The 12,945-nt window shown below is 36.2% G+C and overlaps 1 pseudogene; it reads right to left on the reverse strand.

Annotated features, from left to right (window-relative positions):
• Nucleotides 1-10,782, reverse strand: part of LOC102869193 — a 20,424-nt pseudogene extending 9,642 nt beyond the window's left edge.
• Nucleotides 10,783-12,945: the final 2,163 nt, after the last annotated feature.

Genomic DNA, 12,945 nt, shown 5'->3' on the forward strand with positions numbered 1-12,945 from the left:
AAAAAAATCATTTAAAAACAATTTCGAGGAATTGATCACCAATAAAAGAAGATTAGAGAAGTTGTGGACTGGCCTCATCCATGAAGAGAACATAAGCTCATTCATTATAAAGACAGAAGAGGAAGAAAAAAGTCCAAAATAAATGTTAGAAGAAACTATGAAAATTTCATTCGAGCATCTAGAAACCAAAAGAAAGGGACAAGATGTTGAAATAAAAAAGCTGAATAGAAAATTTCAAAAGGAAGCTCCTAAAGGCAAATATAGTGTTACAACAAAATGTGCAAAGAGAATATAAAGGGAAGGACTTGCTCAGCATGTATCACTATGAAGAAAAAACAAACTCAAGCCCACAGTTGCAATACTGAAAGATGCCCTGGGCAAAATCTTGAATTATCCAAGAAATACTAAAAGAAGATGGAAAGAATACAAAGAGTCACTGTGCCAAAAAGAACTACTCGAAACTGGGTGGGGGGGGGGCGGGAATCAGGAAGCATCATATGAACTAGAGTCAATGATAACAAAGGAAGAAGCTCAAGCTGGTCTGAAGACACAAGCAAAAAATAAGGCTTCAGTAATAGATGGAACACTGATCACCAATTTTCAACAGATACAACTGTGGACGTGCTCGCCATATGCTGAGAAATTTGGAGGACGACTTCCCTGGCTAACTTGAAGAAATCTGTATTTGTTCCATTTGCAGTATAAATGTGGAAACTATTAAACAATATTATTACCATTATATGCAATAAAAATATTGTTGAAGATCATCCAAACACTGCTAGAACAGTTATGGACAGGGATCTATAAGAAGCTCAAGTGGAGTTCAGAAGAAGCTGTGGCACTAGGGATATCATTGCTGATGTCAGCTGGATGCTGGCTGAAAGCAGGGAATATCAGAAGAATCTATCTGTATTTATTGAATATGCAAAGGCATTTGACTGTGTGGATCACAACAAACTCTGGCTCACATCTAGAAGAATGAGAATCCCAGAGTACTTAATTGTACTCATGCAGATCCTATACCTGGATCAAGATCTGTTGTGCAAACAGAGCAAGGGAACATTTTAGGATTTAAAATGAGAAGGGATTGTGTCTAGGTTGTATTCTCTTACCAAACATATTCGATCTATATGATGAGAAAATTTTTCAAATACTCCTTTATGAAGAGGAGTGTGACATCAAGATTGGAAGGAGATTCATCAATAACTTGCATTATTCAAATGACACAACCTTGCTTGTTGAAAGCGAGTAGGACTTTAAGCACTTATTGCAGAAGAGCAAGCAATGCAGTGTTTGGTATGGATTGCATTTCAACATCAAGAAAACAAAGATTTTTACCACTAGCACGATAGTCAACATCATGATGGATGAGGAGGAAATTGAAGCTGTCAACAGCTTCATCTTGCTTTGAGTCCACAGTTAAGATCCTTGGTACCAGCAGTGAGGAAATAAGAAGACAAATTGCATTGGGAAAATCTGCAGTTAGGGACCTCTTCAAATTATTGAGGAGTAATGTTATCAGTTTGAGGAATAAGGTATGTATGATTCATGCCATAGTCTTTCCAATCACTTGCTAAACATATGAGAGATAAACAATGAATAAGGATGACAGAGAAAGAATTGATACCTTTGAGCTGTGGTGTTGGAGAAGAGCACTGAACGTTCCATAGACGGCCAAGAGAAGAAACAGATGGGAATCCAAATTTCACAATAAATATTTGTAATAAACAGAATGTTGTTTCAGGATGTGGGGGAGGCATGGTACAAGCTGAAATTCACCTTGAGAATTCACCATGGCAATCCTTAAGCATTTACAGGATTCTTGCATTGTATTTGTTAACCCCTCCCTCTTGGGTCAAGCAGAAAGTTTTCAATAGAAAGAGCTTAGCTTCATTTGCATTGAATTCTCTTTATGATTTGCTCCCTGGCAATTTTCAATAAAGATACAGGGAAGCTGGAATGAATCCGGTGCTTCTGTTACTTGAGAATTGTTCACCTCCTGCTTTACCTCTGTTTTCTCCTAATTCGTGGTGTTCTGTCTCATTATTAATACTTATAAAAATACCTTACCCTCAGTCTGCAACACAAACAGGTATCTCTTGGAGTGGTGCAGATGGAGTGCTCTTTGGAGGAAAGAAAGAGGAGGCTCACATACTTTGGGCTTGTTACTAGGACAGTTTATTCCTTGATGAGGGACATGATCGTGGAAAGTGTGCAGGGTTGGCGATGGAGAGAAAGACCCTCAGTCTGGTGGACTGGCACGGTGACTGCTACAATATGCTCTTCTTTCTCTGGAAGTATGAGGATGGCACAAGATATAAAAGGGTTCAGAGCTTTTGTGCATAGGTTTGCTATGAGTCACATTCGACACCACCTAACAACAACATCATGACAAAGTCAAATTCAGTGACTAGGAAAGTCATATTGAAAGATAATCTTATCATTGCCATCTAGTTGATTCCAACTCTTAATGATCCTACAAGACACAGCTGAAGTGTCTCCTGGAGTTTCCTGTACTACAATTTTTGTGGAGGCCGACTGACCGTCACATCTTTCTCACGTGGAACAGTAAATGGATTAATCCACTAACCTTTGGGTTAGAAACATTAATAACTTTACACCCCATTGTGTTTATACTGTTATTACAAGGATTCCTAAAAGTAGAAGACAGAAGCAGAAAGATAGTCAGGGAGAGATGTCACTGTAGAAAAGTTGTCACAGAAAGATGCAACATTGCTGACTTTGAAAATAAAAGGAGCCACAAATTAGGTAATTATCTTGCATCAGATCAATATAAATTAAGAGAGAACAGATTTTCTCTTGTTGTTAGGTGCCATTGAGTCAAGTATGACCCATAGTGACCCTATGAATAACAATCAGATCTGAACCCTGTTCTATCTTGTGCCATCCTCACAATTTAGAGCCCACTGTAGCAGTCACAGTGTCAGTCCAGTGGATTGAGGGTCTTCATCTCCTCTGACAACCCTCCACATTTCCTATCATCATGTCCCTCTCCAATGAATAACCTTTCATAGAAACATTTCATATTTACTTCCAAAGAGTACTCTAGCTACATCCTTTTCAAAAAATTGTTTGTTTGTTTGTTTTTGGCAGTCAATGGGATGTTCAGCACTTTTTTTCCAATACCGCAACTCAAAAGCATCAATTCTTCTGTCATCTTTATTCATTGTCTAGCTTTCAGATGCCTAGCAAGTGATCAGAAACACCATAGCCTGAATCAGACTAGCCTTATTCCTCAACCTAGCATCATTACTCCTCAGAAATTTGAAGAGGTCCCTGATAGCCGACATCCCAAGTGCAATGAATCTCCTGATTTCCTGGTTGCTGATATCAAGTGTTAATTGTTGTTGATCTAAGTTAGATGATGCCGTTAATGTTGTTGTTGTTGTTCTGTGCCATTGAGTCACTTGTGACTCATAGTGACCCTGTCCAACAGCCCTAAACTCTGCTCTGTCCTGTGCCAATCTCACTGTCTCCGACACACTCGTCCCAATTACCCCAGTCACTGAATCAATCCAGGGCCTTCCCCTCCCGCACTGTCCCTCCACCCTGCCAAGCATGATGTCCCTCTCCAAGGACCAGTCCCTCCTTACGTGTCCAAAGTATGTTAGATGGAGCCTCAGAATCCTTGCCTCTGAGGAGCCGCCCAGTTTAACCCTTTCCAGGATGAATCTGTTTATTTTCCTAGCAATCCATGGTACCCTCAATACTCTTCTCCAGAACCACAACTCAAAGGCATAAAAAAGATGCTGTTAATAGTTTTAAAATTTTCTCCATTTATCATAACACTGCCTACTGGTCCACTGGTAAAATCTTTGTCTTCTTGATATTGAGATACAATCCAAATTGAAGGCTGTATTCTTTGGTCCTCTGCAACAAGTGCTTCAAATCCTCCTCATTTTCAGGAAGCAAGGTTGCATCATCTACATTACAGTTTATTGATACCTCTCTCACTGATTCTGATGCCACATTCCTCTTCACAGAGTCCTGCTTCTCAAGTAATCTGCTCAGCATACAGATTGAATAGGTATGGAGAGAGAGTACAATCCTGGCATGTTCCCCGCCTAATTTTAAATCATATATTGTTCTTTCGCTCTGTTTATACAACAGCCTCATGGTCTAGTTCTAGTTTCTCAAGAGCACAATTATGTGCTCCGAAATTCCCATTCTTCCCAATGTTAGTCCTAACTTGTTATGATCCACATAGTCAAATGTCTTTATATAGTTATAAAACATAAGTAGACAGTCTTCTGGCATTCTTTACTTTCCTCCAGAGTCCATCAGACGTCATCAGTGATATGCCTGGTGGCATAGCCTCTTCTAAATCCTGCTTGACCCTCTTGCCATTTCCTGTCTATGTATTATTTTAGCTGTTTTTGAATTATCTCCAGCAGTATTTTCCTTTCATGTGATATTAATGATATTGTTTGATAGTTTACACATTCTATTGGATCACTTTCCTTGGGAATAGAAATTTTTTTTTTCAATCCTTTGTCTAGACAGCTGTCCTACAAATTTCTTGACACAGACTTGTGTGTACATCCAGGGCTTCATCTGTTAACTAAAACAAAGCAATTCATATCCCATTGATTCATGAGGTCTTATTTTTATGGCAATGTCTTTAATACAGCTGCCATTATCTCCTTCATTATTGTTGCTTCCTATTCACATGGTAATTCCTGAAATTTTTTTGGAAGAGTTAGTTGAGGTCTGCCTAAAAGACTCTTGTTTGAAGCAGTGAGATTCTGGAAGGTAGGTAATTTTTACATAATTATGAATCAGGTGTAAGCTGTTTGCTCATTTGATTTAACAATCAAGAGTAAGTTGCATGCTTGTGTCAATTTAATTAACATTCAGTTGTTAGCAGGTTATTCGGTTCAATTTCAAGTTCTATTTTAAGTGTAATGTTGTGAGTGATAGGATATTATCTATACACATAGAAGGAAAGTCTGTTAATATGTCTATTATTCAAATATATGCTTCTACATCTAGAGCCACAGAGAAATAAATTGAGACTCTTTTTACCAAGTCTTGCAGTCCAAAATTGACTGAACAAGCAATCAAAATGCATTAGTAATATTTGGTGACTGGAATACAAAAGTTGGAAACAGTGAAGAAGGAATAGTAGTTGGAAAATATGGGGTTGGTGATAGAAATGAGGCTTGAAATAGAACGATCAAATTTTGTATTTTCAATGATTTCTTCATTGCAAATATCCTTTTAAAAAAACATAAAATATTTTTTAAAAAATCAAAATATTTTATACATGTACTTCATCTGATGTATAAGAATCAGGCTGGCTATATCTGTAGAAGGAATCTTTGGAGAAGCTCAATATCAGCAGTTAAAAGTTGGCCAGGGGTGGACTGTAGGTCAGTCTAACAATTGCTCATGTAAAAGTTCAAATTGAGGCCAAAGACAATTAAAATAAGTCCACAAGAACCAAGGTAAAATCTTTAATCAATTCCATATTAATTTCAAGGTCATTTTAGGAATAGATTTGAGATACGGAACACCAGTGATTCAAGATCAGATGCGTTATGATATTATACAAAGGATATCAGTCATAAAGAAAGCAAAAGGCCATTACAAAACAGAAAGAAAAAATCAAAATGCGTATCAGAAGAGACCTTAAAATTTGCCCTAGAGAGTTAAGCCAAAACAAAGGGAGAACATGCCAAAGTAAAAGAGCTGAACAGAGATTTCAAAGGTCAACTTGAGAAGATATAGCAAAGTATTATAATGGAATGGTCAGAGAGTTGGAATTAAAAAATAACAAGAGAAGAAATTGCACTGTATTTCTCAAGCTAAGAGAACTCATGACAAATTTAGTCCTCAAGTCACAATACTGAAAGATGCTGTGGGAAATATAATAAATGATCCAGAAAGCATCAAAAGAATGGAAAAGGGACCATAGAATCACTGTACCAAAAGCACTTACTGACACTGAAAAATTTCAAGTAATACCATATAAGCAGGATTTTCTTAAAATCTTCAAAAGCCAGTATATCCTGATTTGAGGGAGACCCAAGTTGAACTTCTAAACTCTCAGAAAATATTTGATGGTTTTAGCCACTAAATTGGTTGTAATTAGTAACAGTGGAAATAGAAAAGGAATAGAATTTTTTTTAATTCCATTTCCTTCAGGAGAAAGTTTCTCGTCTTTCAGAATGTAAATTAGTAGACAAATAATATTCATTTAAAGAAAATAAGGCTTATCAAAGTAATATTAGAAGAAACTTTACTATTCTGTCGAACAATAGCTCCATTTTAAGCAAAAAGATACAGAAAAGAGATACCTTATTTTATTTTTACCCTTACAATCACAGAGGTCTACAAGGTTATAGGTTCATTTAAATATATATATAAAATGTTAAAAAAACACCACATTTGAACAATTAACCTACATTTAAAGAAATAAAGAATATAAGAATAAGATATCTCTTAATTATGTCCAAGAGCATAATGGTGGTATAGTCCATAAGCGGTTAGGCTTCTAATGCAAATGCCTCACCACCTCTCTGAGTGTTCAAATCCACTATCTTCTCTGTGGGATAAAGAAAGCAACCTCCTTCTCTGTGATTCATAACTTTAGAAACTCAATGGAAGCTCAGCTATGACTCCATTACAACTCAATGACGTTTTGAGACTTACATTTACATATATATGATGATAAGATGCAAAATATTGGTATTAAGAGAAAGGACACATTTTATTTGAAATTATTCAGTACAGTTCCAGAATCTAAAATTAGTTTTAGACATGATCAATATTAACAGTTTGTAAAAATCTGAATGAAATGACCATGTTGCTGAGAAATTGCAAATGTGTTTTTATACTGATACTGATTTTTTTAAAATCTCTTTAAAAGAGGAAAACATAGCAAATAACTAGTTTTTCCTAGTGGCTCCAAATCATAAATAAAAAGTATAAAACGAAAATACAATGAAGCTCTGTCATAATCTTGCCTTTCGGGTAAAACTGTAGCAAGAACATACTTCTGGATTCTTAACATTGAATTTTGAATGGCGTCCAAAGTGGAAACGGACAACATAAAATTTTAGTCATGGTAGAGAAAATCAAGAGACAGCTAAATTGCAGATTTTTTTCTATATCGTGTTTCTGTTTGTGACAGTAGTTTTCCAAGCAAATTTTACAAATGACACTTAATTATCTTGGAAACAATAATGTAAAAGAGGACAGTCTAGTCCTCACATTAAAAAATCTGAAATAAGATAGGCAATGTGACACTTTGAACAACAAACTTGAGGTTTTTGTTTACAGATTTAAAGCTATGGGGACGGGGGAGATATACAAATTGCAGCAACCAGGATTTCATGTACACATTCAATTATTTAGGGATGAAAATCCTTAATGGCAAACCAGAAAGCACAAACAGCCATCAAAATGATACCTTTTTGAGAAAGTTAATCTTTTCTAGAAAATAAATAGTCACAACAAAAATGTCCATTGCTGACTGAAATAACCCAAAGTAATAATAAAAAAACGTTAGAGAACAGTAACAGAAACTCATTATGTCTTTTTTGTATGTTCCAAAGTGAAGTATTTTTAAGGCTATGGAGAGAGCTACGTGGCCTAGCGTAAGAAAAATTATGCTACCAAGCCCAAAGTGGGTGATTTTAATCTGCAGGGTCTGGTTCACATTAGGGTTTTTTTTGTGAAACATTCTTCTAGGTGGTATAGCAATATAGAAGTAACTTGTGATTTCTGCGATGCCAAACACTGTGACACTGATAAAATGTGGTAACGGTTACCCATGGTGGACAGTGTTTGGTGGAGCTTCCTGATTAAAACAAGCCTAGAAGCAGGAGTGGCATCCACTTCCAAAATGGCTTGCCTCCAGAAACTATGAACAGTGCTCAGGCCTTCTGTGTTTCTTAGAGTCACTATGAGTCGTCTACGACTCAACAGCACCTAACAACAACAACAACAACATGTTTATAGGCATGTTTCATTTGTTCTTTCACTTTATCGGTATATTAACTTAATAAACACATGATAAATAGATGATACAAATTCTTTTTTGAGAGGAAAGCCACAGAAATTATTCACTTCATGTATGAATTAATATTCAATAGATATTTTTATTATTTATCATACCACAGATTTAAGATTACCAAATAATAGAAATAATCATCATTAATGGTGTCATTTTGTCGGTTACCTTCTAGTCAGCTTAGAATCAGTGACTGTTATGTATAACAGAACAAAACCATGTCCAGCCTTGTGTTCTCTTCACAATCATTGGTATGTTTGAATTTACTGTTTGTGTCACTGTGTCACTCTTTCTCATCATCACACCAAGGAATCTCCTTGTCTTTCCAGACACTTCACTTTACCAAACACAATGTTCATTTCTAGTGAATGGTCTTTCCTGATAATGAGTCTAAGGTGTTTGACCAAAACATCTATGTTATCACATCTAAGGAAAATTACAGATGTATTTCTTGTAACAGTGATTTTGTTGTTGTTGTTGAGAATTCAAATTATATGATGTCACAATTAAAACTGCTTTTCCAATTTATTCTGAAAACACTGTACTTAGGCATGATGTAGGAATAAAGTTGCTTACTCTTCTGATATAGAATATTTTACATGTAGGAATCTCCACTAAGTGCAAACTGGTACTTGAGCAATTTTATCGTTCGGGTTGCAATAAGTCTTTTAGTTATAATCTAGATGATTTATGGAAAGAGTTGTAACATTATATCCAGAGTGTGGACTATTAGAAATTTTAATTTCATTGAATAGCAATAAATACAGTATTGATTTCCCCTTTTTCATAAAGCAAATGTGCAGTGTAATGATTGCAATTCTGAGCTTTCTAATACTGCTCTCTTAAAATAACCTTATTGGATTTATTTTTCAACTTCACCCACTATCTGTTTTTAATCATACAAACACATAGTAAATGTGGTGATTTATCATACTGGATTTTTAACTACCTGTCTACATTAATGCTTTGCTGTTAAATCTATCATACCTGACAAATATGACCAAACAAAAATTTATTTAAGGCACAATATTGAGAATAAAATGCTAGATGAATGATTTAGAATAAGGAACGAGGTAGAATTCTCAAACAAAAAATCTAATTGTATTGTTACTTCAAAAAAAAGGAAAAAAGAGACAAAGGACATTTGCGGAACATTTGCAAAAAGAGGGAGAGGGGAAAGCTAGTCCTATTGGTTGACAGTGGTGATACACAGCTCTGCATATTACGCTTCCAGCTCTATAAATCAGCTCTGCTCTACAGAACTTTCCTGAGAAAGTGATGTATTTCTAAAAAGTTCCACTTAAATGTCACCCTGAAAGCATGCTATGGTGAGGATCATTCTAAATGCAGAAAAGTATGACACATCTTTGGCCTGTAACTTAAAATTGGCTCACACGCTAACTGAGAACATGCTTATAAAGTGAATACTTAAGAAATTCTTTAACCTTTTATGCAGTGTATTTATTTCTTTAAAAGTATTTCTGCTTTTCCAAGCTACCAAATACTTATATTCCAAAAGATTATGAATTTTGTTCCTCTAGAAAGATTAGAGGTTACAGTCTACATTACTAGAGTAATAGACATATGATAGAAATTTAAGTATGGGGAGTCAGCATGAATACAAGGGACTTCTATATTACGAGTTAAAGTGTGCCACTCCAAAATATGTAAATGGGTGATAATTCCAGGACACTTAGTCATGCTCATGGAGAACTTGTGGATAGACAAAGAGACAACAGAACAAGAAGATACTGCTTCCTTCAAAAGCCAGAAGGATGTGTTTTAAGATTATATCAATTCATCATACTTAATCTATCTGTATACACCACAAATAATTGAAATGCTGAACTATATGGAGAACATAGCATCAAGGTTGGATGAAGATTCTTGAAAAATCTGATATACAGATAATACCCTTTCCTTGTTGAAATAGAAGGATTTAAAGCATTTGCTGAAGAAGAATAAAGATCATAAATATCTTTAGGTATGAGTTACACATCATCAAGAAAACAAAAATCCTCACAACTAAATTAAAAATAATACTATAAACGAGGGGAAAAGATGACTGAAGTGATTGATTTTGCTTTGCTTCTCAATGAATGCATTTGAGTGGAAGCAGCAGTCAAGAAATCAAATGAATCACATTGGGCATATATATTGCCTATAAATGATTTCAATGAGATGTAAAACAGCAAAGATCTAATTTTCAGTACTAAGATGTTCCTATCTAAATAGTGGTACTTTCCATTGCTCCAAATGCATGCAAAACCCATACAATGAATAAAACAATAGAAAAATAATTGATAACCTTGAATTATGATGTGGGAGAAGGATATTGAGTATAACATGCACTGTTCAAAGAACAAATAAATTCCTTTTAGAAGAAATACAGTCAAAATTGACCTTATATAAGGTCAACTACACTGGGCATGTTTTCAAGAAAGAACAGTACCTTGAAAGCAGTAGAACCAGAGGGCATAGTCTGGAAAATCCACCCAGTACTCTAAGGATATTTGCATTTGAATGGATTTCTAGACCCTTGTTGGACTTGCAATTGAAGAGGTTTACATCTGGAAGAAAGGGGTGGTGGTCCTGGAAAAAACTCTTCAGAGCCTCCTTCCAGGACTTGATGTTAAAGGAACTGGTGAGTAAGACCACTCACTCACATTGATCACCTGGAGACATTTGGTTAGTGGAAGTAGGAGACATGCAGCGATGAAGAGACGGGCTGAGCTTGGACACATTCCGTTAGTGCTGTTGACCTAGTATGCACAAGTATATGGATAAATACAAAAGGTAGATGGTTTGAGGAGCAAAAAATCATGAGGACCCCTAAGGATGAATGAAGACACCAGTCTGTCTGGAACAGAAGAAAAAATGTGGACTTCTGAATTTTGCAACTGATATCCATTTGGGCCTAGTCACAGATGGCTGGAGATGAGCTGACCAGAACCCAAGCAGATGAAGATAAGATGTCCCAGGCTGTGAGCTAGTGTTGTAATCCAATGGCTTGCTTTGGACTTTGCTCATGGATGCAGATGATCAAGGTTTCCAACATAACAGATCCTTCAGACAAAAGGGATATGCTTACCCTCTTAGATTACTGGTTTGACAGTATTGGGCAAAGTAGAAATTTGCTCTCCAAAATAGGAATATTAAGGCAAGAGGTATCAAGTTGCTGTCTTCCATGCTTTCATAAATAGAGTTATTTTAAATTTTAGGAGGAAAGCTAGTTCTTCAAATATGAATATTAATGTCTATAAACACTAGAGATTGATATGGAGTTTTAGGGTTTATTGTTAAAAAGGCTTCCATATCCATTGACTTAAATTTCCATGTGTATGTGTGGAAATAAGCAAATAGAGTGTGATAGCCTATCCACAAGAATTGCTAGCCTTATCATTAAATTTAGTGGATCCTACAGCAGAACTGGAAAACCTCACCAGAAACAAGCAAATGCAATGTGTCATCCAGAGTATGGTCTTTGGGAGCAGCCCATTGAAGCCCCAGTAGAGAACCAGAGAACTGACATGAGTTTTAATGGACCTTAACACTGAAACATCATGGAATTACAGACAAGAAGCTTTTGTCCAAGTCTGTAGGAGGACTGGTCATGGAGAACCATAATTGGCAGAATGGAGTGCTTTGTAATGCTGTCTTAAGCTTTAAGGCTCAAGGTTGAGGTGCTTGCAAGCACATTTCAGAAGCTGTCCTGACAGAGTGATTATATTCTGCCACTAACTTGCTTTATTGACTATGAAAAAAACATTTGTCTGTGTGGATGATAACAAGCTAGGTCTAACATTGAGAGGAATGGGAATCCCAGAGCACTGAACTATCCACATGTGAAACCTATTCCTAGACCAAGAGGCTATTGTACAAAGAAAGGAACTAATACATGATTTAAAATTAAGAAGGGAGTGCATCAGGGTTATATCCTTTCTCTATACACATTCAGTCTGTATGCTGAGCATATTATTCGCAAATCTACATTCTATGAAGAAGAATGTGGTATCAAGTTTGGAGGAACAATCTGTGGTTTACAGATGACACAACCTTGCTTGCTGAAAGTGAGGAGGACATAAAGCACTTGTTACAGAAAATTAAAGAATAAAGCCTTCAATATAGAATGCATTTCAGTATCAAAAAACCTAAAATTCTTACCAGTGGCTACACAAAATCATGATTGATAGAGAAAAGATGGATGTTGAACACAAGCTGGTTTTACTTGAATCCACAATCAACACCTTCGGTAACAGAAATCAGGAAATCAGGAGATGTACTGTACTGGGAAAGTGTGCAGAAAGGGACATTTCCAAATTACTGGGGAGCAATGATGTCAGTTTGAGGACTAAGGTGCATCTGATTCAGGCCATCATCTTTCCTATCAATTGCTATGCATGTGAAAGTTGGAAAATGAATAAGGATGGCATAAGAAGAATTGATGTCTTTGAGCTGTTCAAGTGGAGAAAAGTACTGAAAATCCCATACACAGCTAAAAATCCCTCAACAAACATGTCTTGAAAACATTGCAGCCAGAGTGCTTCTTGTAAGCAAAGATGTCAAAGCTTCATCTCACATACTTCAGGCATGTTGCTAAGAAAGATGACTCCTTGGAGAAAGATAGTACTTTTAAAGGTGGGAGATCAGCAAAGAGAGGGACACCTTCAATCTGACGGGTTGACACAATGCTGTAATGGGCTCTAGTGTGTCAGAAAGTGTGAGGATTTCACGAGATAAGACAGGGTTAAGATCTATTGATCAAAGGGTAGCTATGGGTCATACTCAGCTCTTAATAACAACATCTATCGTTACATGTTGTCTGTGAGCTATCACATCGAATTTTGGATCTAGTTAAACCGTAAGATTGGTTCTGGGATGAGTAAAAAGAGGTTCAGAGGGAGCTC

The sequence above is a fragment of the Elephantulus edwardii genome, unplaced genomic scaffold (genome assembly GCF_000299155.1).
Source record: "Elephantulus edwardii isolate Elephantulus edwardi_28Jun2011 unplaced genomic scaffold, EleEdw1.0 scaffold00081, whole genome shotgun sequence".
Lineage (NCBI taxonomy): Eukaryota > Metazoa > Chordata > Mammalia > Macroscelidea > Macroscelididae > Elephantulus > Elephantulus edwardii.